This window comes from Malurus melanocephalus, unplaced genomic scaffold, assembly GCF_030028575.1.
Source record: "Malurus melanocephalus ecotype Western Australia unplaced genomic scaffold, MMel_1.1 scaffold_341, whole genome shotgun sequence".
Taxonomy (NCBI): Eukaryota; Metazoa; Chordata; class Aves; order Passeriformes; family Maluridae; genus Malurus; species Malurus melanocephalus.
Window position 1 is genome coordinate 270,785 of NW_026623573.1, and position 24,422 is coordinate 295,206.

Here is a 24,422-nt window from a genome sequence, read left to right on the forward strand (position 1 = left end):
GCCCGGCCGGGGGTGGCGGGGCCGGAGCGGGGTCCGTGCGCGGCCGTGGGTGCCGCTGTGTGCGGTAGGAGCCGGTGGCCGGCCCGAGGGAAGGAGCAGCCTCCGCACCCCCGTGAAGGTGATGCTCGGTGCCAGAACGGGGCCGCGGCCGCCTGTCCCCGCGCTGTCCCCGCGCTGTCCCCACGCTGTCCCCACGCTGTCCCCACGCTGTCCGCTCACACAGAGCCACACAGCGGAACCGCGGCAGCAGGAGCGGATAGTGAGCGGGGGCGGCTCTCCCGTAAGGAAAAAGCCCGAGTTGTCTGTGCGGGAGCGCTTTGCCGTTGTGTGCGCTCCGCCTCCCCGAACACCGCGGGGAGATGCAGCCTCCCGGGCTGCGCGGCTCCATCCAGCGCTGCCCCGTGCGCCAGCCCTTGTTCCCTGCATGCCAGCTCGTCCCTGCCCTGGGCTGCGCAGGGATGCTCCTGCACGGTGACAGCACCGGCACTGCCTTCCCGACGGGTGCCCTATGGAAAGGCACTTCATTTATCCAATTGTGTGATGTCTGAGCTTGTGTGGTACATGACACCAATCCAAACAGGCGTAGAAAGTCGTGTGTTGGYCTTCAGGTAAGTCGAAGGAGGCGGAAAATGGTTCTACTCCTCCTTCCCCTAGTGCAATGCAGGTGGAATAGAGGTTACCCTGAACGTCTTGGAATAATAGAGAATATTTTCAAACACTCACAAATAACTTTAGCGCCTCTCACCCTTGGAGCATGCGTGGTTCCGCAGGACATAAAGAGCAAAATTTGCCTTCATCTTTTTGGTGTGTGTTTGTAACCTGTAATAGAAGAGCTGAACTTTAAGGAGCTTTAGAAGACAGTATTGGACATAGTTTTCTGCATCTTGGTGGTAAMATTTTTTATTCCAGAAGCAGAGCTTCTTTTGATGTGGTTGCTGCTATACTGGTGTAAGTCTGTTCATAAAGGTGTCCCTCCTTTTCATGGGAAGGGGATTGAGCAACACTTGTGGGAAGAGTGAAGCTTGTGTGCTGTGACTGTTGGTGAGGAATCACAGCTCTACCCGGCGTGCATTCCTCTCGAGCACACAATACCTGTAGGTGTGTTATCATCTGGTGTTTGGTTTTAATGTGTTTTCAGTTTGCTCTGTAGTGAACAAGTGCTGAAGGAGGAGCCGTGAGAACTTTCTTCTCTTTGTAGATTAAATAATTAGGAAAARAATCCAACAGCAGGGCTAGTTTTGATGTTAATCTGCTAGCCTTTAAGTCATAAAGGCTATCTGATATGGGCTTCTGTAGGCAGAATTTCAGTTGCCTCGTTTTTAATAAAGAGCTGGGTTTTGCTGCAATGACATTGGACRCTGAGTGGGTTAAACACCACATCTGAGTGGTTCAGAGTTGTCTATGGTGAAGCCAACAGAGAGAGCTTTCTTTGTCGAAGCACTGATTTATAAATCTGATGGATATGAGTCAGTGTTATGCTGGCAGTCGTTTATTATATTTCAGCCTGGACTTGAATAGCAGGAAGTCACTTTTTGGCCCTCTTGTAAATCTTGGGATGCCTAAGAGACCCATTTCCCTGCTCCTTGCATGGGGACTGTCAGTTTTCCAGTTAGCTTCCTTCCCTTGCTGCTTCTCCCTTGCATCCCGCTCTCACTGTTGCTTTGTGAATTTTCTGTTTCTAAGCTGGAATATGAAGTTTGGGGTACAGCTGGTGACACTTCAAGTACATCAGCAGGTATTGGCACAGCTGTGTGTGTCTGTGCTGGGACTGCACACACAAACAGAGCAGGACTGGTGTTGAATGCAGGGCCATCCAGCTGGGATTTAAAGCTACAACTGAGTTTTCCTGTAAGGAATGGAGTCAGGACAGGGAAAAAGTGCAGAGCCGGGAATGTCACTTTGCTTGGGGTGAAGCTCAATGCCAAAAGCTGCAGCAGATACTTCCAGCTTCTCCCTTGTGCTCCCAACTTTTGAGGCTGATGTGTTCCTGCACGAGTGCGTCACTGACTGGACAGCGAAGGACGCCAGGGCTGCCAGCTCTTCCTTTGAGAGTAACAGATTTTAAGTGAAAACTGCTCTGRTGCTTCAGGTCTGTCCTGTCCCCAAAGCTCAGTTATTTGTAACATCACTGCAGTAGCTCCTGCACTTCCAAGGACTGTGGTGGAAATGCAAAATATTCCTTCCTATGGTTGGGCTGTTCAGGGCACAGGGAGTGCACAGTTACTGTGCCTGTGCTGTGTGATTTCATGTTGTAGTGTGTGTGTAACACACGAGTCTGTTACTCTGAGTGTCACTCGGGTTCATGCTCTCCAGCACAACTGATGTTCCCATGTTGTAGTTCCTTTTTTTGGAAGGAGAAGTTCGTAATTTCATCAGAGTGCCTGGGGGGTGTGCAGTGTAGTTACTCAGTGGATAGCTTTACATCTTGTTAATTGATTTTAGGTCTCTTGAATAATTCCTCAATGCTTTTTCATCACCATAGTTGTATAAGGTAAATTCCCAAGCCCTGGAAATGCTCTTAATTTCAGTAGAGCAAAGATCTTGCTTCTASTCTGTCTTRGAAGCAAYAATCTGGCTTTGTACTCGCAGTAGRGTAGTGGGAGGATTTTTTGCTTTGTTTTTGTGAAATGCTCACCCAGGTGTAATCTCAATGGGTTTTGTTTAGTGAACTGTGCAAGTCACAACTTCAAGATTGCWATCACTATTATGTTGGCAGCGTAGTGTGAGCTCAGAGATACTACTGGGAATTGGAGGGTGATTTTTCAGTGCACGGGGATTGTTTTTTTGTTTGAGAACAATCCTGGCTCCAGAAGTGAAAGTGTGTGCTCATGGGGAAAAGGATTTTAAACTTTGTCATAAAACAATTGCATTACGTGTGTGCTTTCTTTCTGGTGACAGTAATGAGGGTTTTCCTCTTGGGTTTTTTTGTTTTTTTTTTTTTTTAAGACTTTATAAATCTGGTTTGCTTTGAGAGAATGCACTTGGGCTGGTCCCTGAGACTGCTTTGCCAGTCCCTGTGTACTTTGCTTTTTTTTTCTCTCTCTCTCAGGCTGAACTCTTGCCTGTGTAAAAAGTACTTGTAGCTTATTCCCATGTTGAAAAGGAGCTGTGGACATCAATATAYCAATATAGATATGTGCACTTGTCACCCTAGATATTGATATTAAACTACAACCTATAAAAYAATGGCCAGTGTGGATCCTCCCTCCATCAGTGCTTAAGTAAAAATGGCTTTAAGAGAAATATTGATGCTGGTACAAATATGAATATAGAGTATGCAAATGTGAAGTTTTTGTGGGGAAATGTACAGAGAAAGAATACACTTTTAAAAGCACACTGGGAAATATCAGCATGAAGACTGACCACAGTCCCCCTCTCTGCGTGTGCTGCATGTGTGCCCCTGCCTGCCATGTAATTAAAGACTGTCTTGTATGGTTTACATTGTGTTTTTTTCCACAGGGCTGGTACTTCATTCAGGGCACAAGCTGGATGTTGTGCAGTGAATGAGCAGCTATTCAATATTCTTGTCCTCCCCATACAATGTGTCACCCTGTGCCCTCTGTGCGCCGCTCCKTCCTTACCCTGCTCTGAATAAAGAACTGTTGAGCTCTTGATGGGCTGTGCAGCAACACTGAGCACTGCAGGGATTGAATTCTGCACAAATGTCAGTGCATGGCACTGCTGTGGAATGAGGTGCTGTCCTCCTCCTTTGGTGGGTGCTGGAGRGGGAAATGCCACCAAGGACTAAAGCCAAAATTGTCCAAAGGCACCACGGATTTTTAATCCTCCGTCTTTGCCAAACACTAATTTGAATCTATAGTACTCAGRCTGCAGCTGGCCTGGTTCTCCAGGGCAGCATGTAATTCAAATCCCACAAAATATTCCTTCTCTTGTGGTGATTCCCTATCTTGCTAGCTCACAGGAAGGAGGTTATCCTGGTCCTGCTTCTCTGGAATTGGGTGGGAAGGGSAAGACACCCAATTATAAAGACAGGCGTGTGCTTGACAAAATTAGTCTTGTTTCATTCAATTTCACCCAGTTTGTTCCATGTATTGTGAGCTGGAAGAGAGGGCACACACCCYGCTAAAAATCATGTTATCCTTATAGAAGATCACGTGAAAGATGTGCAGGAGAAAACAGACTAAAAATGTGGAGGGAATCTTTATCCTGGTGCTTCCTAATTCTTGAGAACAAGAATTTTGACGCTAAACATCTTATACCRAGTTGGGATTAAGTTTCCTCTTTAAGAAAAGCAGGAATAGGACAAAAAAATCCTCAAGGATGCCTGTGATATGTGTATCTTGTATCAGGGCTGTGATAAGCTTTCTCTCCTGCTCTCATTTTAAAATTCCATAGGAAGGAGAGAGGCAAGCTACTTCTCATTTCCTGCTTTGTTTTGTTCCGTTTTGTTTGGTTGGTTTGTTTTCATTTGTTTTGGTTTTTTTTTTCCTTGGGAGCTCCTGACACTGACTTTCTCCTCCCCATAAACAAAAAGATCATTAGCCTCRGGCAGACACATGGTGTGGAGAGCTTCAGCCAGCATATTTGGAGCTTGGCAAAGTTTGAGCTGCTTCAGACAGGGTCTGGCAGGGGAAGGTGTCTGAAGAGCTGCTCTGAGTGTGTGAGGATGGAGGGCTGCTAATGGATGGCAGTGCTGGCTGAGGCAAGGGGGATGTTCTCTGCAGGGATCTCAACTCCAAACTAATTAATTCCACAGTTGTGGCTGATGCTGAAGAGATGCTCTGTGTGTGTGTAACCATGGATTTTTGTGTAAGGGGGTGAGTCTGGGGGATCCCATGATCCCCAGGACCAGTCGTGCCTGTGTGCAGTCACTCAGCAGCATAAAAGTACATATTTCCTCCCTTTCCCCATTCAGAGATGCCATCTCTGTGTTAGTGCTWATCTGTTTTTTTCACTCATTAAATGCCTGGTGGCATAAAGATCATCATCCATCACTCTAGAGAGGCAGCATTCATCTGCAGCCATGGATGTAATTTCAGAGTTACCCGTGACTTTTTATTTTTAAAGCTAAAACTCCACCCCAACAGTGCTCTCTTTTTGACTTGACTTTTTTTGAACTTGTCATCCTGTTGCTTGGGCAGCACCATCTGCTCCCAGAGCAGGCAAAATGTCTTGTTTCCCTTTGTGCAACTTCTGGCACCATTCTCCACTGGGACATCTTAACTGGAGCTGTCTCCTGGGCAAGGGCTTCCCTAGAGGAAAAGCCCTGAGGACTGAGTGCAGTTAATTACATGCAGTTCTTCCCTGGCTCCCTTAAATTTGGGAGTGTCCTTWTTCACAAATATGCATGATTTCATTGAATTTCGTTCTAATTGCCACAATTTAAAAACGTCAGGAAAAGARCCTGGCAATTCCCTGGGGTGAGGACAGCTCAGATACTTTTCCTGAGAAAGCCCAGTTACCAGGCATATAAATCCATGATGGTTTAGATATTCAGACCTGAAGAATGTGTCTTGAGAAGAGAAGTTGAACTCCATGACTTATTCTTATTGTTCCCCTGCTCAGTGAAGCATTTGAGAAGCGAGCCATGTAAGTCTTTATAAATAGCTCAGCCAAAGTTTTCTTTACTTCCTCTAATGTGTTCCCTCTGCAAAGAAAACCCACAGTGTCTGTGTCTGGGCAGCATTTTAAAAGATCTGTGTGTCACTTAGAGGACAGAGAAGTTGATGGATATTCTGTGAATTGGGGAATGTGGGGAGGCAGCAGGTGTCAGACAGATGTCAGAAAGTTGATGTTTTTATTTTGCCAAGTGAAGGAAGGGGATGCTGAGGAGGATGGGTTGGTTCCTAGCAAGGAATAAGATGCAGTTTTTTGCAATTGCCAGTCTTGYTCTGTTTAGCCACTTSTGTCTCTGCTGCGRTGTGCTGGAAGAGGGGAGAAGTGCYGAAATTCCTGGGAAAYCCATTAAATTCTGATTACAGKTTRGAGGAAAAGCTGGGGGKTTGTCCTCCCACTGAAGGACCATTCCTCCTCCTTTTTCCCATCTATAGCATAATTAAATATTCTTGCAAGTGGGGGTTTGTGTGTAGAATCACAGACAGCACACCAACCCATACCTGGTGCCTCCCATCCCCTGGTACACGTCCATCCCACAGGGCTGAGCTTGGCACCAGGCTCTCAGTGGACTCAGCACTATTTTCAGAATCCAAATCCACCAATTCCTACCCCAGGTTGGTTTGTGCACAGCATYCAGCAGCAGCTTCATGGCTTTGGCCTCAAGGCAGTGCTCTGGATTCAGTGGAAAAACGAACAGAGGGAGAGCCTGAGCTCTCACCCCTCCTGTGTGATCCCCACCTGGGAATGGCATTTTTCGAAAAGCCACTGGGAAGGAGCTGTGGGAGCTGCTCCTGGAAGCATCCCCTGCAGCTTCCCTGTGCCCCAAAGGTGATGGATGTGTAAGGTGGACTTCTGACAGCCTAACCCCAAGAAAAGGAACTTTTTAGAGYTTGACCTTCTCCTTCTCCATGTTTATCGTCATTGCATGTACRCCACAACCTCTTCCTCTCCCCTACTCCACCCCCCACCAAACAATTTTTAGTTTGTGGGMTGTATTTGTTTGGGTTTGCATTTTTCCTGGTTGTTTTTCATGCTGGCATCTCAGGATGGCTGGTTAGCCAGGAGGTTTTTTGGAGCACAGAGGGATTTGTGGGAATGGGACTTAACACAGGGAGGAAGTGTAGATACTGAGGAGAAGGGTGTGGTATTGTGAGCTGAAAATCTACATTCAGATGATTTGGGGTTTTTTATAAATGCCAGTTTGAACTGTCTGCTTGGAAGAAAAATACTCCATGAAATAGTGTCTTGATGCTTTCCCTGCCTTACCTCCACAGGAAAGTCACAGTTTGATAGAGATGATTTTTCTCTGCTGATGAAAAGCTGAAAGGTTTTTTTTTTTCCCCTGATCTCTCATTGCTACCTGTGCTGTCTTTTCTCTCAGCTTCTCTGAAGATCAGCATTTTGTGGTTTTAGGTGGTGAGTGATGCAGGGCTTCACTTGCTCATATTTCAGAATATATATTTGTTCTTAACAGTGCTTCAAACATTCACAAGAAAATGCTCTTTCTYAGCTTTTTTCCCCCACCAATACAAAATCAACATAAAATGTGAGTGGATAGTTCTTAAAATATATACATATACATATCCTTGTGATTTCAGTGGGATTATTCATGTCAGCAAGGGCAGTGTCCACTCTCTCCCTGGAGCCATTGAGAACCTGGGTGCTGCCAGCCAACCTGGACACTCCATCCCCTGGGCAAGGATGGGGACACACCAGGAAATTGGGTGTAACCCACCTTAGAACCAGCCAGTGGRGCCTGAGTATCACTGCCAGGCCCAAATGGGAGTTTTATGGTACAAAAGAATTTWAAAAAAAAATGTTATTTCGAACTTAGTTTGGCATCGAATTATTCTGCATTAGAAGGTTTGAGAATCTGTTGCTCCTGGTAGAGGTCTAAGCAAAATGTGAATACTGAAAAGGTATTTACTGTTCAGGGTTATTTTGGGAGGGGGCTGAGGAAAGGYCTGATAAGTTATGTACTCGACCACATGTAGTTAAAAATATTATTTGGAATATAAACTTCCTTGTCTGAAGACCAGCTTTATGCACGAAGTCAGAAAGCACAAAAAGCAGTTCTCCTCCTGGCCTCCATAAGTATACCTTAATGCTGCTGAATCCTGGAAATTATGCAGGGCATGCTTTTTAAATGTTGATTTTGACTTCTTGCCTGGGACCAAGTGTAAAGTCTTTCCAAGGAAATACTTAGAAGACTTGCAATGAAACCCAAAAGCTGCTGCCAAACCTTAGTTTTTAGAAAGGGAGTAGGGGGCAATCCAGCCTGTTAAAAACTTCCAGTTGTTTGTAATTAAATCCACTTCTTCTGTGCACAATAAACATATACTTAGAAAAAGATYGTTTTACATGATACTTATGTGGTTTGGTGCTGCTTTTCAGCTGCTAAAAATCAAGCAGTAAGTTTGCTATTTTGGTCTGGGAAGGTTCCTGAGAGCTGGGAAGCCAGGGCTGATGCAGCTGTGCCACCGCAGTGGCAYGGATCCATGTGTCCAGTGGTGACACACAGAGCGAGCCAGGGAATCCTTTTCTCATTGGGAACCATCTTTCCCACTGGTTCAAGTTTGTTTTGGATTGACAGGGATGGGAATGAAGAGGGGATAAAAATATCCCGTCCGCACGTCCCTCCTCGCCAGCRGCAGCAGCAGAGCTCGTGGCTTTGGTGGAAATTTGGGGATTGTAGGAATTTCTCGTTGTTTTGGGGGCTGGCAGGAGGCAGGACCACCAAATCCTCACCACCCTGAGCTCACTCTGCCACTTTTCCTTCGGGATTGTTTCAAATCCACTGCCATCATTCATCTGGAGGATGGGACATGTAGGGTGAGGGGGACAGGCCGAGTGTGAGTTTATCCAAGAGAGAMATTTTATATTAACCCTTGACAGGGGAGAGGATTTGTTTTCCAGCATGACATGGAGAAATTGTCAGCTTTTAATGGGCAGGTTGTAGGCGCTGCTGGGTGCTGTGATGGAATACACCCAGAGCAGAGAGAAGCAGCTGAGAGGTTTTATCTCTTAAGTGACATAAGAAAAACGATGAAACCTTGTAGAGCAGATTTGTTAGGATTTGAGATGAAAATCCCTGTTGCTTGCAGAGATTATCCCCCAGCATATGGCAGGAACGTAACAGAGATGTAGAATTAGCTGCTAATGATCTGGACACCTCTCAGARACAGATGTTTGTAGTCCCACAGAACTGCTTGCTATTTTGCTCGTCTGAAATCTGGATTACTCAACAACAAGCCTGCCATGGTATTAGAATGCTTACTCTCTTCATTTGCCACAGATCTCACCTGTTTCTTAGGAATACTGCTGGAGGAATTTAATGGGAAATTGGGATGGAGAATTAGGGAAATGGCCAGGGGGTGGTGGGGAAGCTGCAGGAACCTCCTTGGGCACCCCAGGACATCCCCATGRCACTGGGGCACTACCCTGCTGCTGTTGGACCGGCAGTGTGTATTTGGGGTTTTATCAGAGGATGAATTTTCCATCGATCTCTGTGCAGACGATGCTGCAGTTGAGGGGATTGCTGCAGGGGCCAGCACCTGATGCAAAGCCCCCTCTGCTTCATATTTTGGATGTTTTGGTGCACCTTACTCACCCTGACTTTGAGCTGTGGTCAGTAAATACCTGACTTATCCTCTCTGTTGTTGAAAGCACCAAGTTTCCAACTCGGAGATGTAATTCCCATAATTTCTCTTTGGGATTTCTTTACTGAAGTGTTACTTGAGCACTCTACTCTATAACGCTCTTGCTATGCGTAAATTTCTTTATGTTCAAAAAGATGCTTCCTAAGATCTSTTAATTTACATTATTGGAAGATATCTTCTTGAAACTGGAAACCTTTATTATGATGGGGAAAAGAACTGTTAGCTGTCAGTTCAGCACTTTTATTTTCCACCCATTCCTTCGTGTTAAACTTCCTTTTGGACCTAATTTTTTACAGTGAAGGCAGGACCTCAACCTCAACGTCTCTTTCGAAGTTAGATAACGGGGAAAAAGGACAGCCTGGCATGGGATAACAGGCAAAAGGGACAACCTGGCACGGGATAATGTGCAAAAGGGACAGAGTGGCATGGGATAATGTTCAAAAGGGACAGCCTGGCACGAGATAATGTGCAAAAGGGACAGCCTGGCACGGCATAATGTGCAAAAGGGACAGCCTGGCATGGGGTAATGGGCAAAAGGGACAGACTGGCATGGGATAATGGGCAAAAGGGACAGCAAAAGGCACTGGGCAAGCCCTGATTGTGACAAGAGCAGCCCTTTGTGTTTGTGCGTTCAGGGTCGGGCCTGGTTTGTGTTGGAGCACGGAAGTGGCTCATCCTTTCACACTGAAGATCCTTGAGATGCTGTTGYAGCTTTTGTGTTTGAGGAGAGAAAGTGGGGTTTTTGTGTAGCTAAAGAGCAAAAGTTGTGCCTGCAGGGTGARGGAGATCCCTGCCAGCTCCCCATGGGAACATGGGGCATGAATTTGTTATGTCTGGGAGGATGGTTTGGTTCGGTTGAGCTCTCCTGTGTGAAGATGTCACAAGAAGAGTGCGTGCCTTGGCCAGCAGGAATTCGTCCATGCTGCATTATTAGAAGAGATTCCTTTTTTTGTTGGTTTTTTTTTTTTTTTTTTTTTTTTTTCCTGCACCTGCATCCTACTGTGCATAGAGAAAATCTTGCTTCTGTCGCTTGGGAAGCAGCAGTTTTCCAGTGCTTCCCAAAATTCCCTCCAGAAAGGGATTATGCCACATTTCCATTTYATGGCAAACCAAGTGTCTCAGCACAGTGAGTTATGGGATGGACCCTCACCCTCAGGAGCTGATCACAGTGTGGGTGAAGAGAGMTTTCCCTTGGATTAACTCAAGGGACAGTCCAACACTTTGGTTTGGCTGGCTTGGCCCCATTTCCAACCTGAACCTTCCCATTTCTCAAGTGGGAGTGGTGTCCTTGGACCTCTAAAACCGCCAATATTTTTTCTCCTCCTGTCCTTTGATTTAGGACGTGTTTGTTGATGCTTCAGTGGGTTGTGGCTCTGATGGCAGCAGCCCTTGTGTCAACCAAGGCAGAGCTGCTCAGTGTTGACAGTTCCTGGCTTTGTCTCTGCTTCCTAGATGTGGTCAGATAGAGGTTCTGATGGTCTTCTGAGCTGTAAGTAGGGATAGTTCTCAGCAGAAAAGTCAATTGAGTGGATTTTTGGTTTTCTTCCCTGTGCATATATGTGGAGCAGGGAGAAGAACAATGACGAGGCTATGCAGATCTCTAAGCTAATTTTAGTAGTCTGCCTGAAAAAGCAGATGTGTAGGATGAAAAAGAAGGGTCCTACTTGGTCAATAAATGTTCAAAAAGTCAGTTTGGTACATATTTTAARATAACTTTTCAATGGAAAATCAACTGAACCTAGCCATGGTAGTGTTTCCAGTGAACAAAATGTGGTGTAAAGCTCAGATTTACGTTTCTTTTTATAGCTTAGAGGGTTTCATCTTAAAGGAGTCTTAATAGGTGCCAAATGCTCCCAATATCTGTCAAGGTCAATTATAGATGAGATTTTTTTTTCTATTTTTTGTGTGGAGCAGGAAACACAAAGCATCTTATTGGAATCGTTCCTAGAAGGTTTGAACTCTGCAGATGTGTGAGGTTTTCATATATCATGGCAAAACGCTAAATCTGAAGCTCAGCAAATTACTCTGCTGGCTGTTAACAGAAGATTCCAGCTCKGCTGGGTCGGCAGAGATGGGATTGAAAGGTTTCCAGCCCTGCCAGATGGAGATGTCCTGGTGGGTCACTGGTCCCCAGAGCAGCTCKGCTGTCGGGCTGCTGCTGTCCCTTGATGTGTCTCCAGGGTTTCAGCAAGGCAGAGCTCAAGGGCASAATCTGCAGCTCTGGTTTCCCCCTATAAACACTGAGATCAGTATCATGTCACAGCYAGAGCTGTTAAAGTTGGACGTGCACTGTTTGTTATTCCTTAGTTTTTAAGCATAGCTCTTCAGCAGAATGCTGTAGCAGAAAGGATTTGTTCATTTGCAGATAAAGTGCTGAGTTACTTTGTGCTCTATTCTTTGTGTTCATATCTTTTGATTGGCATGGGGTTTAGGGCATCTTTCCTTGATTTTTCTTTCCCTTTATTAACTTTGTCCCTGCCTTTTTACACTTGGATTTGGTTTTTGACATATAAGCAGTACTCCTTTCATTAATATATAAGACTGACACTGTAGATGTCCCTAAACTTTAGAAGAACAGTCCMTTGTTGTCCACAGCACCTCCTTCACCATATTTCTGTTTCCTCAAATTTAAAGTCAGTTTTTTTCTGAAACACTGTCAAGGGAATTTTTAAATATTAAATTTTTAAGGACACAGACCACTGTTATAAAATGATGGAGAAATACAGTGCTGCAGAAGTATTAAAAACATTGTGAAAAGGTCTTTTCTGTTGTCACTGTTTCCCTTTACTCTTTTCTCTGTTAAGCAGTCAGTATTAGTCAAAGTTAAAAGTCTCAGCTCATCCCGGTATATTTTTCTTTAGAGAAAAACATGTAACTCCTGCAATGAAAAACACTGAGCAAACCACTCAAAATGGTGAAAGAATAAAATATGGAAGTCCTGTAATAAAAAAAAAGGATATTATCAAATGTAGTGTTGCACTGGCAGAACTTTTGAACAGTTCTCAGACTGGCAAATTCTAACTTCACTCAAAACATGTTTCTCTGTGCAGCCCCTGTATCCCTTCCAATAGAAATGGGTGCTTACATCTTCATCCCCAATTTATTTTTGTTCAGTTCCATGAACATATATGCTTTCTCCTAYTTGCTCATTTAACCTAGAGCAAGGAAATTATACTGAAAAAAAAAATTTGAATGAAGCTGTTTTCGTGTTGTCCTTCCACTTTATCACTTTGTGCAGATATTTGAAGGCATAACTAGGTGCTAACCTTGAATGTTTAATGTTAGGACTAACTTCTTCTCATTGTTTACCAAAACAGGGCCACTGTGTAACAGCAATAATGTCAGTGTCAACACGAGGCGCTGATATTTTAACAGAAGACTTGAATTCATAATAAAAGGAAGTCAAGGTTTTTAGGGTGAGTTAAATTTACTGCAGCAGCGCCCTCAAGTGCTGCGACATTTCCCAGGCCCGCTGGTGTCTGTCCCATGGGACACTGGGGTTCACGTGCTGGGGCTGGATTCTTTAGCACATTTAGCCCAGTAAGAGCACGTAAATTATTTTGGTGGAATTTTGAGTGCTCACACAAATCCATGAGACTATTTAAATTAATACCAGTGTGGTGGGAAGGGTGCTGGTTTGGGAGGTTCTCTTTTAATTGCTCCTTGGTAAGAAAGATGCTCTCAGGACCAGTTTGGTTGGAAGTGATGGTAGAAGGAGATCAAAGCTTTCTTCAGCCAGGTCAGCCACGGGTCAGCTCCAACAGGATGCTGATTTGTAGTTTGGGATGCTCAGTGCCAGCAGAGCCCAGTGTACAGCTTTATCAACTCTGCAGCTCCCGTGGTCTCTTCTTAGTTTAGGCTGCAGAGACAGAGGAGCAGAAACCTTCTGTAGTGTGACTCATTACCTTAACAAAGATTTAAGCACAGTATCCACTCTCCTTTGGTACTGGCASGCTGTGGATTGAACCAGCACACTTGGTATAAACTGTATGGACAAAACGATGACTGTGGAACAATCGTGTTCTGCTAGAGGTGTTACACATCCTGAACATACTGGCATTATTGTGGYTGTGCCAGGAGCTCCTGGATTCACTGATCTGTGCCTTTGCCAGCAGAATTCCAGCTCTCCTTGAGGCAGCTGCTGGAGGGAGCCCTGGTTGCACTCACTCCTCGACTCGTGAGCAGTGATTCCCAGTCACTCCCAGAATTGCAGCATCTCTCAGCTGCCTGACAGAGCTGYGTGATTTCCTCCGTTCTCCACAATTCCCTTCTCTTGAGCTCTCCACCTCTTGTCTCCCAGCACGTCTGATCAAAGTAGGTCAAGTCAGCTTTGTTCAAAAGCAGAATTGCCGAGTGATGCCGCTGTGTCTGGAGAAGCAAATTCAGCCTAAGGGAATGATTCCATGGGGGCAGTGCAATCGTAACACCTAATAATTACCTGTATCCACAAAATGAACATTAGAGGCATTGCTGAGAGCAGAAGGCATCACTTGCAACTCTCCCTGTGTAAAAATAACGCCCTTTCCTCCTAATTATTAAGGAATATTTTTGTAAAGATACTTCAAAGCCTTTATTTCGTATTTCTAGCATATACTATTCAAATGTGTGTTCTGTAGTGTCCTTTTGTGTGGGTTTCTCTGCATCCAGAGGGAATAGCAATTGCAATAGYGATAGCAATCTGTGGAATGAGGAATTGCAACATTTGGGCCATACCATGCTTTCTTTATATTTGAGTCTTGAATGAGTATTTCTAGAATAAAACAGGAAGAAAGAGGTCAGAGGGAAGAGAATTTAGAAATTATTCAATTGTTTGACGTATGAGAAAAATAGTGACACATCTTTAAAATAAATGGATATAAAGGTCAGTGGCCAGAGATTCAGTAGCCCAGGGCTCTTCTTGGCCACTTAAACAAGAAGTGAAGAATCGGTTACTCTTGGTTGGGTAAATCCCTATTACAGCTCCTTGGTGTAGGCTGGAGGAAGATGTACTAAAGGTTCACCTGTGTYCAGGTGAGACATCCAGCAGGCTCCTCAGGTATTGTAGACCAAAACACAGGGGCAGTGTGTGAAAYACTGCATTTTAGCTACATCACACCCCTATTACAACTTGTCCCTTTGTTCTCTTTACACCTGCTCYACCGTCACACTCCAAAAAGGAGGAGAGGGGAAAAAAAAGGAAAAAAAAMCYCAACGAAACAGAACGGGAGGGGAAAAATAAAGAAGTGGCATTAGCTGGCAAAACTCCAGGAGGAACATGACCAGGGAGTTTGGTTTTGCTGACAGAAGAGGGGGCCAAAGCTGCAAGGACTGAGGGTGGGTTTCAAATTAAAAAAGGAAGARTGTGACAAGGGGAAGGAGCCACGGAAAGGAAGGAGCCGAGTGAAGGCTGAGCACTCTCCCAAGCAGTGTTGTGGCTGTGAGATGGGTCAGCCTGCCCCGGGGACATGGGGCTGTGCCTGCCCAGCTTGGGCTATGGCTGCCACTGTCCTCTGGCTACAGTTTTGMCATCTGCAGTGGGTTGTTCTTTGGGGAAAAAGAATTTGAGCTGTACTTTGCTTTAATGATAATATCAATTTCTATAACGTTAGTGCACAGGCATTTATTCATAGCTTGGGTGAAGCTGTACTTTTGTGTGTCTGTCTTGCTTCTGCTTTTGAAACCCAGGGCATGGAGCTTCTATGGCAAATTCATGTCTTTTGGAGAGATTTCCACTCTGTGCCTGGTTGGAAAGTACCCCCAAGCCCCTGGGMTGAACTCTCTTTCTCTTGTTCAGAMAAATATTTTGCAGAGCAGCCCCAGCAAGACAGATTTAGGTTTGTCCAGGGATGCTTCCATCTTCCTGTGCCTCTGAATGCATGCTTGGCTGTCATTCTGCAACACCTTGGTGATGGCTAAAAGGGAGAATAATCAGGATTTCTTGGAAACACAGAGAGTTGCAACACTGATAGCAATGTGGCAGCAAAGTTTCCACTTCCCTGCTCCCAGAAAAGCATTTGCAGAACCACTGCTGCATTCTCCTATTAATGACTTTCAGGATCATGGTTTTCYGTGATTTTTGCTTCTAGCCTTTCTGAAAGCAGCCTGCAAATGGCACTTGATTGCTAATGTCACATCCTGGGAGGTGGTGAGTCTGAACCCCTGCCTGTAGCAGGCATCTAAAAGCTAATGGAAATTGGTAGAAATCTGTGTATTATAATAAAAAAAAAATTATAATGCATACGAGGAGCACAGCTCCAAGAATTCTGACCAGCCTGCTGCATGTCTGGTTTGGTGATATGTAAAATTTTGGACAGGCAACGGTACACATGGACACTTTTTGTTCCTGTATAAACAAAGCATGGGAGTGCATACGTGGTCGAGCTGTGGAGGGAAAAATACAGCCTGAAAACTCCTGTGCAGGCAGGACAGGAGGTGATGTGACTTCCCACTGAAAAGCCAATCAAGAAGAGTATCAGACAAAGCGACTGAAATGGGGCTATTAGGAGGAATAAATGTAGGTAATGATGTTGCCARCTGTTAAAATAATTTCTTTTCATGGTTATTGCTTTTTTCCCCTCAGCTACAATCCATGGAGCACTGGCACTGAACTTCTGCTGTCAGTCCAAACAAGCCACGTTTTCTAGCKCTTAAAGAGTTCTGAGAAATGTTTCAAGTGTTCCCAAAAGGCTTATAACCAGAAGGTGTATTTTTGCTTTAAAGTCTTGAAACTTTGGGAGGGTTTGACCCCCCCCACCCTTCCATTTTTAAGTGGCAGGGATTTGCACATTTGGCATAAATTGCACTAAAATCCTGTTGTGTGTAGGGTGGTGTTTGTTGCCACTAGTCAGTGATGCATGAGTTACCATCCTTCTCCTGAACTGGGATTCTTTGTTTCGGCAACGAGAAGAAAATGAGAAAACCTGCGCTTCCAAGAGAGGAAATTTTAAAACACACAAGCGTGTCAGTTTGGGATGGGAGGTGGCATTAGAGTGGCACCTGGATCTTGCAGGTGGGAAGGAGTGGCTTGCACTGAACTGGGCGCAGGGCTGTGCCCTTGGGACTCTGCTCGGTCACACAGYTCCTTGTGCTGCACGTGTAGTCCTGCACATGCTAGTGGCAATTTCTGACAACAGATTCAGAAGGTATTCGTGGAGGAATGAATCCCGTATTGTTAAAATCTCCTGGATGAACAATTACGGCAAATAGCCGCGAGTGTTTACGCCTTTGCCGATTCCATTTCTCCACCAACTTGTAGAGCTGACTCCAGCGTGGCCCTCCAGCCCCTCTCCCCACCCAAATCCAAGAACATCTACACTTGTCTGGAATCAATCCAGGAGCTGTTTCCAGCAGAATTTCCAGAGCCACCTCTAAAGCCATGTCTAGAATAATTTCCAGCTCGAAGGTGATTTATATAGGAACCTTTGAACCTGCCCTGAGGTCTTGCTCTGCAGTCATTCCCAACGCTCCTGTGGCGTGAGTTAATGTGTTGATCACACATGGAGCCAAGCTGGAGCTGTCTCTGGAGCTCCCCTTTGCTCCTGCCAGCCTGGACCATCTCCGTTTTGCCCCCTGGACACCGGGCAGCAGGACACGGCCATGGGGCAGCCTGCCTGCCTCACTCTGCTGGTTTTTTTTCTCGTTCTTGTTTTTTTCCCGTCGCTTGTGCCACTCTCCCCGGGAAGCAGCAGTCCTTTCAATGCGTGCTTTGTGGAAGCAGAGCCGTCTGAGCCCTTTAAGCGGGGGATGAGCTCAGGTAGAAGGAACGCAGAGAGCTCCTTTCATCAGCCAGGGCCCCGCCGGCGGCTGCGGGGCATGTCCGGCCAGTTATAAATGGATCATGTGTTGCTATTTTTAGCCGAGAGAGGATTGTAAATATAAAAGGGTATAAAGTGCAAAACTTAGCAACAGTGGCGTTTGTTTGCTTTTTTTCTTTTCTTTTTTTTTTTTTTTTTTTTTTTTCTTCCCCTCCCCGTTGGCAGGAATGTGTTTGGAGAGGAATGAAGTTGGAGCAGGAGCTTTGCCCGTGGACTTTGCTCTGCTTCTATAGACAGAGATATATAGATCTGTATCTCCGGGCGGGGGGGGGAAGGGGGTTCTCTGGGGCTGTTTGAAGAGATCCAAAAGTGCAGCCTGAAATGAGCTGGAAGCGCTGGGAGGGGGAGCCGGGGGCACCCGGGGAGGGCTGGGGGGAGCGGGGCCGGCTTGGGGACAGAGTTCAGCAAATGGAAAACACTGACACGGGTAAAAATAGTAACAGCGGGGTTAAAAATAGCATCTGGTGAAATAAACGTGCAGTAACTCCAGAAACCCTCCTGGGAACTGCTGCCTCCCGATCCGCCCCTGCCCTGCGCCCCGCTGTGCTCCAGCCAGGARCCCCAAAGCAAACCCCCATCAGCAGCCTGAAACCATTAAAGCAGACCCTGCACTCTGCAGAGGACGAGCTTTGGGGGACTTTTTTTGACGATTTGTACGGATTTTGTTTTGTTATTTTGTTTGCTGAAACTTCGCGCCAGCGGAAAGGGGCAACAAATCCCTCTTTTTCTGACACTCCCGCGCGGTSCTGGGACAGAGCAGTTGGAAGGTCCTTGGGGTCGTTCCTCACTTTTTTTCCCTTCCTTTTCACCTGGTGTTGGGTTTGTTTTTTATTTTCTTTTAGTTTTTTTTTTTCTTTCCTTTTTGCTGGCGGTGTTCTCGCTTTGGTTTAAGCCCCTGTTGGAGCGCAGTGCTCGGTGCTGTTCGCCCTGCCCGGCCCTGGCAGCGCCAAACCCGCGGGGCGGGAGGGTCCGAGCCCCCCGCACTGAGCTCCCCTCGCATGAGGAAGGTGCAGCCTGTTTTCCAGGGTGGCASAGGGAGGGGACAGCAAAAGGGCGACAGGAAAGGATGGAGAGACCTTGAGGAGCTCGTTCTGTGGAGCAAAGGCTTGGCTGGTCCCTTCTCCAGGGGGTGGGAGGGAGTCAGGGAGGAGCAGGCGCTGCCGGGGTGGGCAGGGGAGATGCTGAGCAGGGCTGGTGGAAATCTCCTTCGAGACATTTTATAGCTCTGGCTGTAAATGCCTGTTTTGGTTGCACCAGGGAACTGAAGCAGAAACAATTGTTGTGACAGAAAATGCAGACCTGGTTCCTGAAGCTGCCCCGCCACAGGACAGGGACAAACTGGAGGCCCTGCAGTTCAGAGACAATTGAATTTTTAATCAGATTTCCCCCCTCCCCAGCCCCAACCAAGCCGCTGGAAGTYTCCACCTGGCTTTGTGTCACCCAGGTTGAAGGGGTGGGGGTCTCAGGGTGCATTTTTAACATCTCTCTGGCCGCGGATGGAGGAGATGCCCCGGCAGGGCTGGACCAGGCTCTGCCCGTGCAGCTCCGGCTGCTCCTCTGCTGGAAAACAGGGAAACCAAACGYGAGAAATGAGATGATGGGAGTTTTGTAGCGAGGCATTACTGCTGCATCTGGAAGTGGTTCTCAAACGCAGGTTGATGTTTCCCTGCTTCCCCAGGTCTGGTGMAGCCCTCCAGGGTGCTGGAGGTGAAGGGGAGGGCGTTTATCTGGCAGAACGAGAAAGGAGGAGAATGTCCTTAATTGTATTTAGCAGGCTAAGCCCTGAGCATTTAATTACCTTTTTTTTTTTTTTTTAAGGATTGGACATKCCACAGCTTTTCTCTAGATCATTTTAAATTAGTTTTGATGTTTAAATATATTTCATATGAAGCCTGTCTAAATCCCTTAACCAGTATATTTTTGAAAGCACAAGTAKGCTTTCATTTGATAGAACACCTAGMAAARCCCTTTTTGTATTTGAGCAAAGCTRTTTTGTTTTTAAATTAGGTTGTTCCAGTCCTTCTAATTTGATCATTTCAAATTTGATTCAGCACACAAAAATGATGCAGAAACTCCTGTTATGAATCTAAACTGAACATTCATTTTCTTATCAAAATATTATTATCGAAAAATATTAGTCATTCTTCTTGGCATAGTAAACAAAGAAACATGTGGATGTGTTAATTTATTCCAGACCAGAAAAGAGGGATAGTTTATATAAGTAAAATAAATAATTCTTGACTATTTAATAATTGGATCACTTCAGCAATAGTTGACTAATAGTCACATGTCTGAAATACATCTTGCCCATTTCTGTTCTTTAGGGAATTCAATGTTTAAAGTGTGTTGGAGTTTTTTTTCCAGGGATTGTAATTTTAAAATTGTTACCTTTTTACATACTTAATAGTTGTTGTCCTCCATAACTTACAAAGTCAGAATGAGGGGGAAAAAGAGCTCAAATGTAGTTGAAATTAATCCCTTGAGAGTCTGCAAAGAAATTTAACTGAGATGGTAAATTGCATGAAGGAATTTAAGATAAGTACAGAATATAGAGTTACAAGTGTGTTATTTTACTGCCTTGCATAGGTARAAAATATTTGGATTTTCAGAAACAGTGATGTGTCGATGTGTCATTTATTGGTTTTGATTGTGTTTATGGATTGTTGAATTGTACATATCTAATTCCAAATTGCATTGGTKGCACAGGAATGAAAGTAAAAAAAAGTGATTTTTTTTTCCCTCACTACCGTAGAATAAATGTGCCAACCTATAGCATAAGAAATTCCTGTATTTTGACATGCAGCTCTGCTAACTTGTTAGCTGTTAAAATGTTAGCATTGCCTATTGAGTTATTTTGCTCCTGCTTGTAACTGCCGTAACATTTTGTTATGTTTTCCCAACTTGCAGAACGCAGGTGGCATGTTGGTAATTGATAACAGCCAGCTGAGATTAACTCCTGGGATTAGATAACAGAATTCCACATTTCTATTGTTTCATTTGCCCGAGCTTTAAAGGAATCAATCCTGTGACTGTTGCTTGGGAGGGATAAAATTTAACCCCCTCCTTCTAATGGTTTGATGGGGAGGATATTGTTCATAGACAAAATGAAAATGTGTACAGTAAGTACTTAAAGGCTAATGGGTGTTTTGCTACTCTCTAAAATAATGTTTAATATTTTTTATGTATGTATCAGAAGCTAGAGTGCWTTGTTAACTTAGCATTTTATTCGAGAGGGACAACTTAATAAAATAGGAGATAAACTCTTTTACAGAGAATGTATKGGAGAGTTTTGAGAGCTTTTTTTGAGGAAAAAATAGTATTTTTTTACAACATAAAGAGAATATCTCTGGAAAGTCACAGCTGAGATCTTACAGTCTTTGTTCAAAATTATTTTTACAGAACTAGAATTTTTGGATGCATGGTAGGGAATTCAATACTGTCCTCTAGAAACTTGACAGAATAATGATATTTTGTTAGAAAAAAAAAAAAAGGCAGTAATTGCAAACCCAAAAAGTCTCTAAAAAGAAAATAGTTATATTTTTCCTGGTAAACTTTTCCTGTTGCATGTTATCACAGTAAGGGCATAAAGGAGGGGGTTTAAATCAACCTCCCTGATATTTGCATTTTTCCTTGAAATCTACTCCCCTTCCCTTACCCTGAATGCATTCAGTTGGAGATGGCATAAATAAAATTTTGCCAATTTGAAATATTGGATAATATTTTTCTTCCTCATTTATACACAGATGAATTAAGATGGATRAAGTTAATGGTTTTCAGAATTTTGATTTTTTTTTTCTTTAATTTGAGGTTGGTCCACTTTTTCCACATACTGTAAATAGTATTACATTATGATCAGATTAATATACTTAATTTTATTAGCACTACTACAAACTCCATTCTAGAAGGCATGGAGACGTATGAAACTGCTTTAAATGTGTTTGAAGATTATTCTGTACCTTTGTACTGGCTCAGTGCTAAGTCACCTTTGTCCTAAATGTGAACTGTAACCATAGTGTTAAACATGCAATTGCAAAATCTATATTTTAAGGAAAACTAGAAAATTCGATGGTAGCATGATTAGAAATTTAGGTATCTTAAAAGGAAGAAAGTAATATCAAGTAATTTGTTTTGTCACTGTCTAAAATTCCTAAATCTGGTGAAAATAAATTTTGTAGCATTTTTCTAGATAGTAAAAAATAAAGCCAAGGAAAACTTAATATTTTGGGAAGCTGTGGCATAGCATTTCTAAATTAATGAATGCAATTAGTGAGATACTAATTATGGCATTTRTTATTGATCCTTAGTATTTTTTTCCCCCTTAGGGAAAGTTATTTAATTAAAACAATGGAAACGCTGAGGGTGTTTGTTGAGAGAAGAAGAAGCCAGTTTACTCCTGGCACAATTCAAGTAAAACCCCCCAAATTGTGTCTGAAAGGAGCAGCCTCCAGAGCTCGCAGATCGCTCCCACTTTCCCAATTCCTGCAATTCTCCCTGGGAGCCACAGCAGGGGCAGACACTGCAATTGCTTCTTGTTACAGGGGAACATCGGGAGGCCCCACTGCATGGGGAAATCTGGGACTTGTTTAGCCATGATTTTGATTTTCTGTAATTATTTGGCAATACTGGACCTGCTCAGCTCTAGTCCTTTTGTGTTTATCTGAATGTATTTTTAATCGCGTCTCTTTGAGAGATGTCGGGAAAGGAAAGCTTGGCAAAAAAGCTCCGCATATTGACTTGCTGTTTGCATATTTGGGAAGGATTCCCTTTGAAATACTTGTAAAGCTTTAGAAAACTGGAAAAGAAAAAGRAACTTTTTACAGTAAGACCACTGATGTAATTAATGTTTCTTAAAGTGATGCAACGCTTTCAGTTACCTACACCGATGTTTCCATGCTAATAACAAAACCAAGAGAGGTGTCTGACCTGCAATTTTAATTTTTTCTGGCTGCTTCTGTTGCTGTTTTTGAGACACCAGTTTTCATTCCCGATGTCTTTACTCTTGCTCACGAGCTCTGTGCTGAATTCCTGCTGCAATTCCAGGCAATGAGGTGGAGGAAATCTGCTGGTGGGTCTCCTTCACRTGGACAGCCCCCCTGGAAACCTGCAGAACACGGAATGTGTGCCAAGAAACTCRAAAGTCATGTGTGATTGATTTGCGTGACTTCTAACAACTGTGGGGAGAAAGAAAATGCAGTCGTGGTTATGTAGTGATTAATAGCTCTTACTCTGGTTTTCTTCTTTTTATTTCCCCTCTGCATATCCCTTGCAGTTAGAAGCATGGGCAGGTATTCAGAGCACACTGCTGGTTTCCTAAAAAAATCACCTCTGGTGGATCTCTGCCTTAGGCAGAGCTGCCAGAGGAGGCTCCTGCAAGGATCAAAGGGCATCCCCTGCACAGAGCAGCTGTCTGGCATGGCCAGAGCTGCAGCTGGATGGCCCCAGCCCTGCTCATCCTGCCGGCCTTTGGAAGGAGTTTATAAATACACCCTGCTGCCTGTGCAGCTCCTCGGGGTCAGCGTTTTGTGGGTTGTTYGAGTGAGTCCCAAGGGCTCCGTGCGTTACTGAACCCGCACAAGAACCACTCCCTGCCAGGAGCCTTCAGCTGCCGGTGGTGCTGCTTCCTATGCTTTCTGTACATTTGAAACAATGGAATAATCCCCAAAAAAAACCCCAAAAATGGTTCAGGAGTGTGATTCTTTGCCCTCCATCGAGGGCTCTGAGCAATGTGTTTGCTCAGATGCTCTCCCACAGCTGAGGGAGATGTCTGTTGGTGCTCATCCTACAAACAGCCGCTACCGGGGCTCGTGGATCACACAGGAGCGTTAAAACTTAACCCAGTGGGATCCCTAAACCCAACCCAGGGGTCTCAAGTGGAGCTCCTTAGCCCAGCAGGACCCAGGGAGCCTCCAAAGAGCCATATTCCCATACAGCCCCAGCCCATAGGGTGATGCTGCTGCTCACACCTCAGCTTTGGCCACAGAAGTATCGGATGTACCAACACAGCTCTGGATGGAAGRGTTGAAAAAATGGAGTAGTTTTATTGAAACAGGTTTAACCAAGCTGGTGGGTGAGCCCAGTACAGAAATAATGTGGCTTCTTTCAAGGCAGCATCAGGCCAGAGCGCTCAGGGAGAGCCCAGGGTGTGCACAGCCCCGCTGGTCCCGGGAGCTGGAGCAGCAGCAGCAGGTCAGCTTTCCCATATATGGGAAAACCCTGCTCCAATTTTTAAAGCTGTGTGGTGTGCAGTGCTGAATATGGGAGTTTTATAAGCAAAGCAATGCTTGTTACGTTGGTCTGGGTGCCAGCATCTGGCACGCTGGCATTGGGGTTACCAGCCTGTGGATTTTCCCTCTGTAGGGTTTTCTAAGAGCTATGTGAACCAGGGATACAACACAGGGGAGGGAAGGCACAATGCCGAGATGCTCTAGAAAAGCAAATGAACAAAGGGCCTCACACGTGGGACATTTTGCATCGGTTTGGTGAGAGAGCCGGGAGAGGATAAGGATGAGCATGGCAGCAGTAAATGTGCTGGTTCAGGGGCCTTGTTTGCTAATACATATTATTTCGGTATTATTTGGATTTACACTGAGCTCATCCCTTTACTAATCTGAGTGCTTTACTCTTCTCCAAGCTGTTGCTGGCTGCCCATACAGAGAGTAGACAAGCAGCCTGTCATTTCTGTAATTCTCGTAATCTAATTACTGCCTGCCAGAGCAGCGAGGAACTTCGGCTAAAAATCCATGATGTACTTACTGCCTTGATGCAGATGTCTGATCTGGAGTAAGGATCAGCCAAAAATGTCCTGAGGGCTTTTGGGCATTTCAGGAGGCTGAGATGCCTCTGGGACTGTGACCAGGGTTGAATTTTTCTTTTGGTTGCAGCTCACCTGTGTGTGAGACTCTTAAATACAGCAATTTAAACAGGCTGAGGAAAAAGGAAAGGACACAACCATGTCACCTCTAGGACAAGGTAGCTGTTTATGAGCAAGGCTCCTGCCCTGGCAGCCTGGACAAGACAGGCAGAGCTCCCCTCCTGGCACTATTTAGCATTTTGGGTGCTCTAAATCCACTGGTTTRGGGTTTTATRTTTGKTTGCTTTTAAGGAAAAAATAGAACATTAATTGTTATTTGTAAAGGGCTGGATCCTCACTGCTGAACAGCCCAAGTAAAGTTAATTCATACAATAGTTAYTTCACTTAGAATACAGGGTGAAGTTTGCTGCCATTACCCTGCTGAGCGCTGTTTGTGACCCAGCAACGTTCAGAAATGCTGTTTGTGGCTCCTCTGGTGTTTGTCCATTCATTTGGGGTGGCACTGAAAACTCTGCTTTGATGCCAGCCTGACTCCTCCAGCAGCAGAAGTGCCAGCCACCAGCAGGATGTGAATCTAGAAAC

At 44.8% G+C, this 24,422-nt stretch overlaps 1 protein-coding gene across 1 annotated transcript in view; it reads left to right on the forward strand.

The window, feature by feature from the left end:
* The window catches only part of GNAS (GNAS complex locus), a 121,810-nt gene that overhangs the window by 483 nt on the left and 96,905 nt on the right, over positions 1 to 24,422 (forward strand). The gene's annotated exons all lie outside the window — the stretch shown is intronic.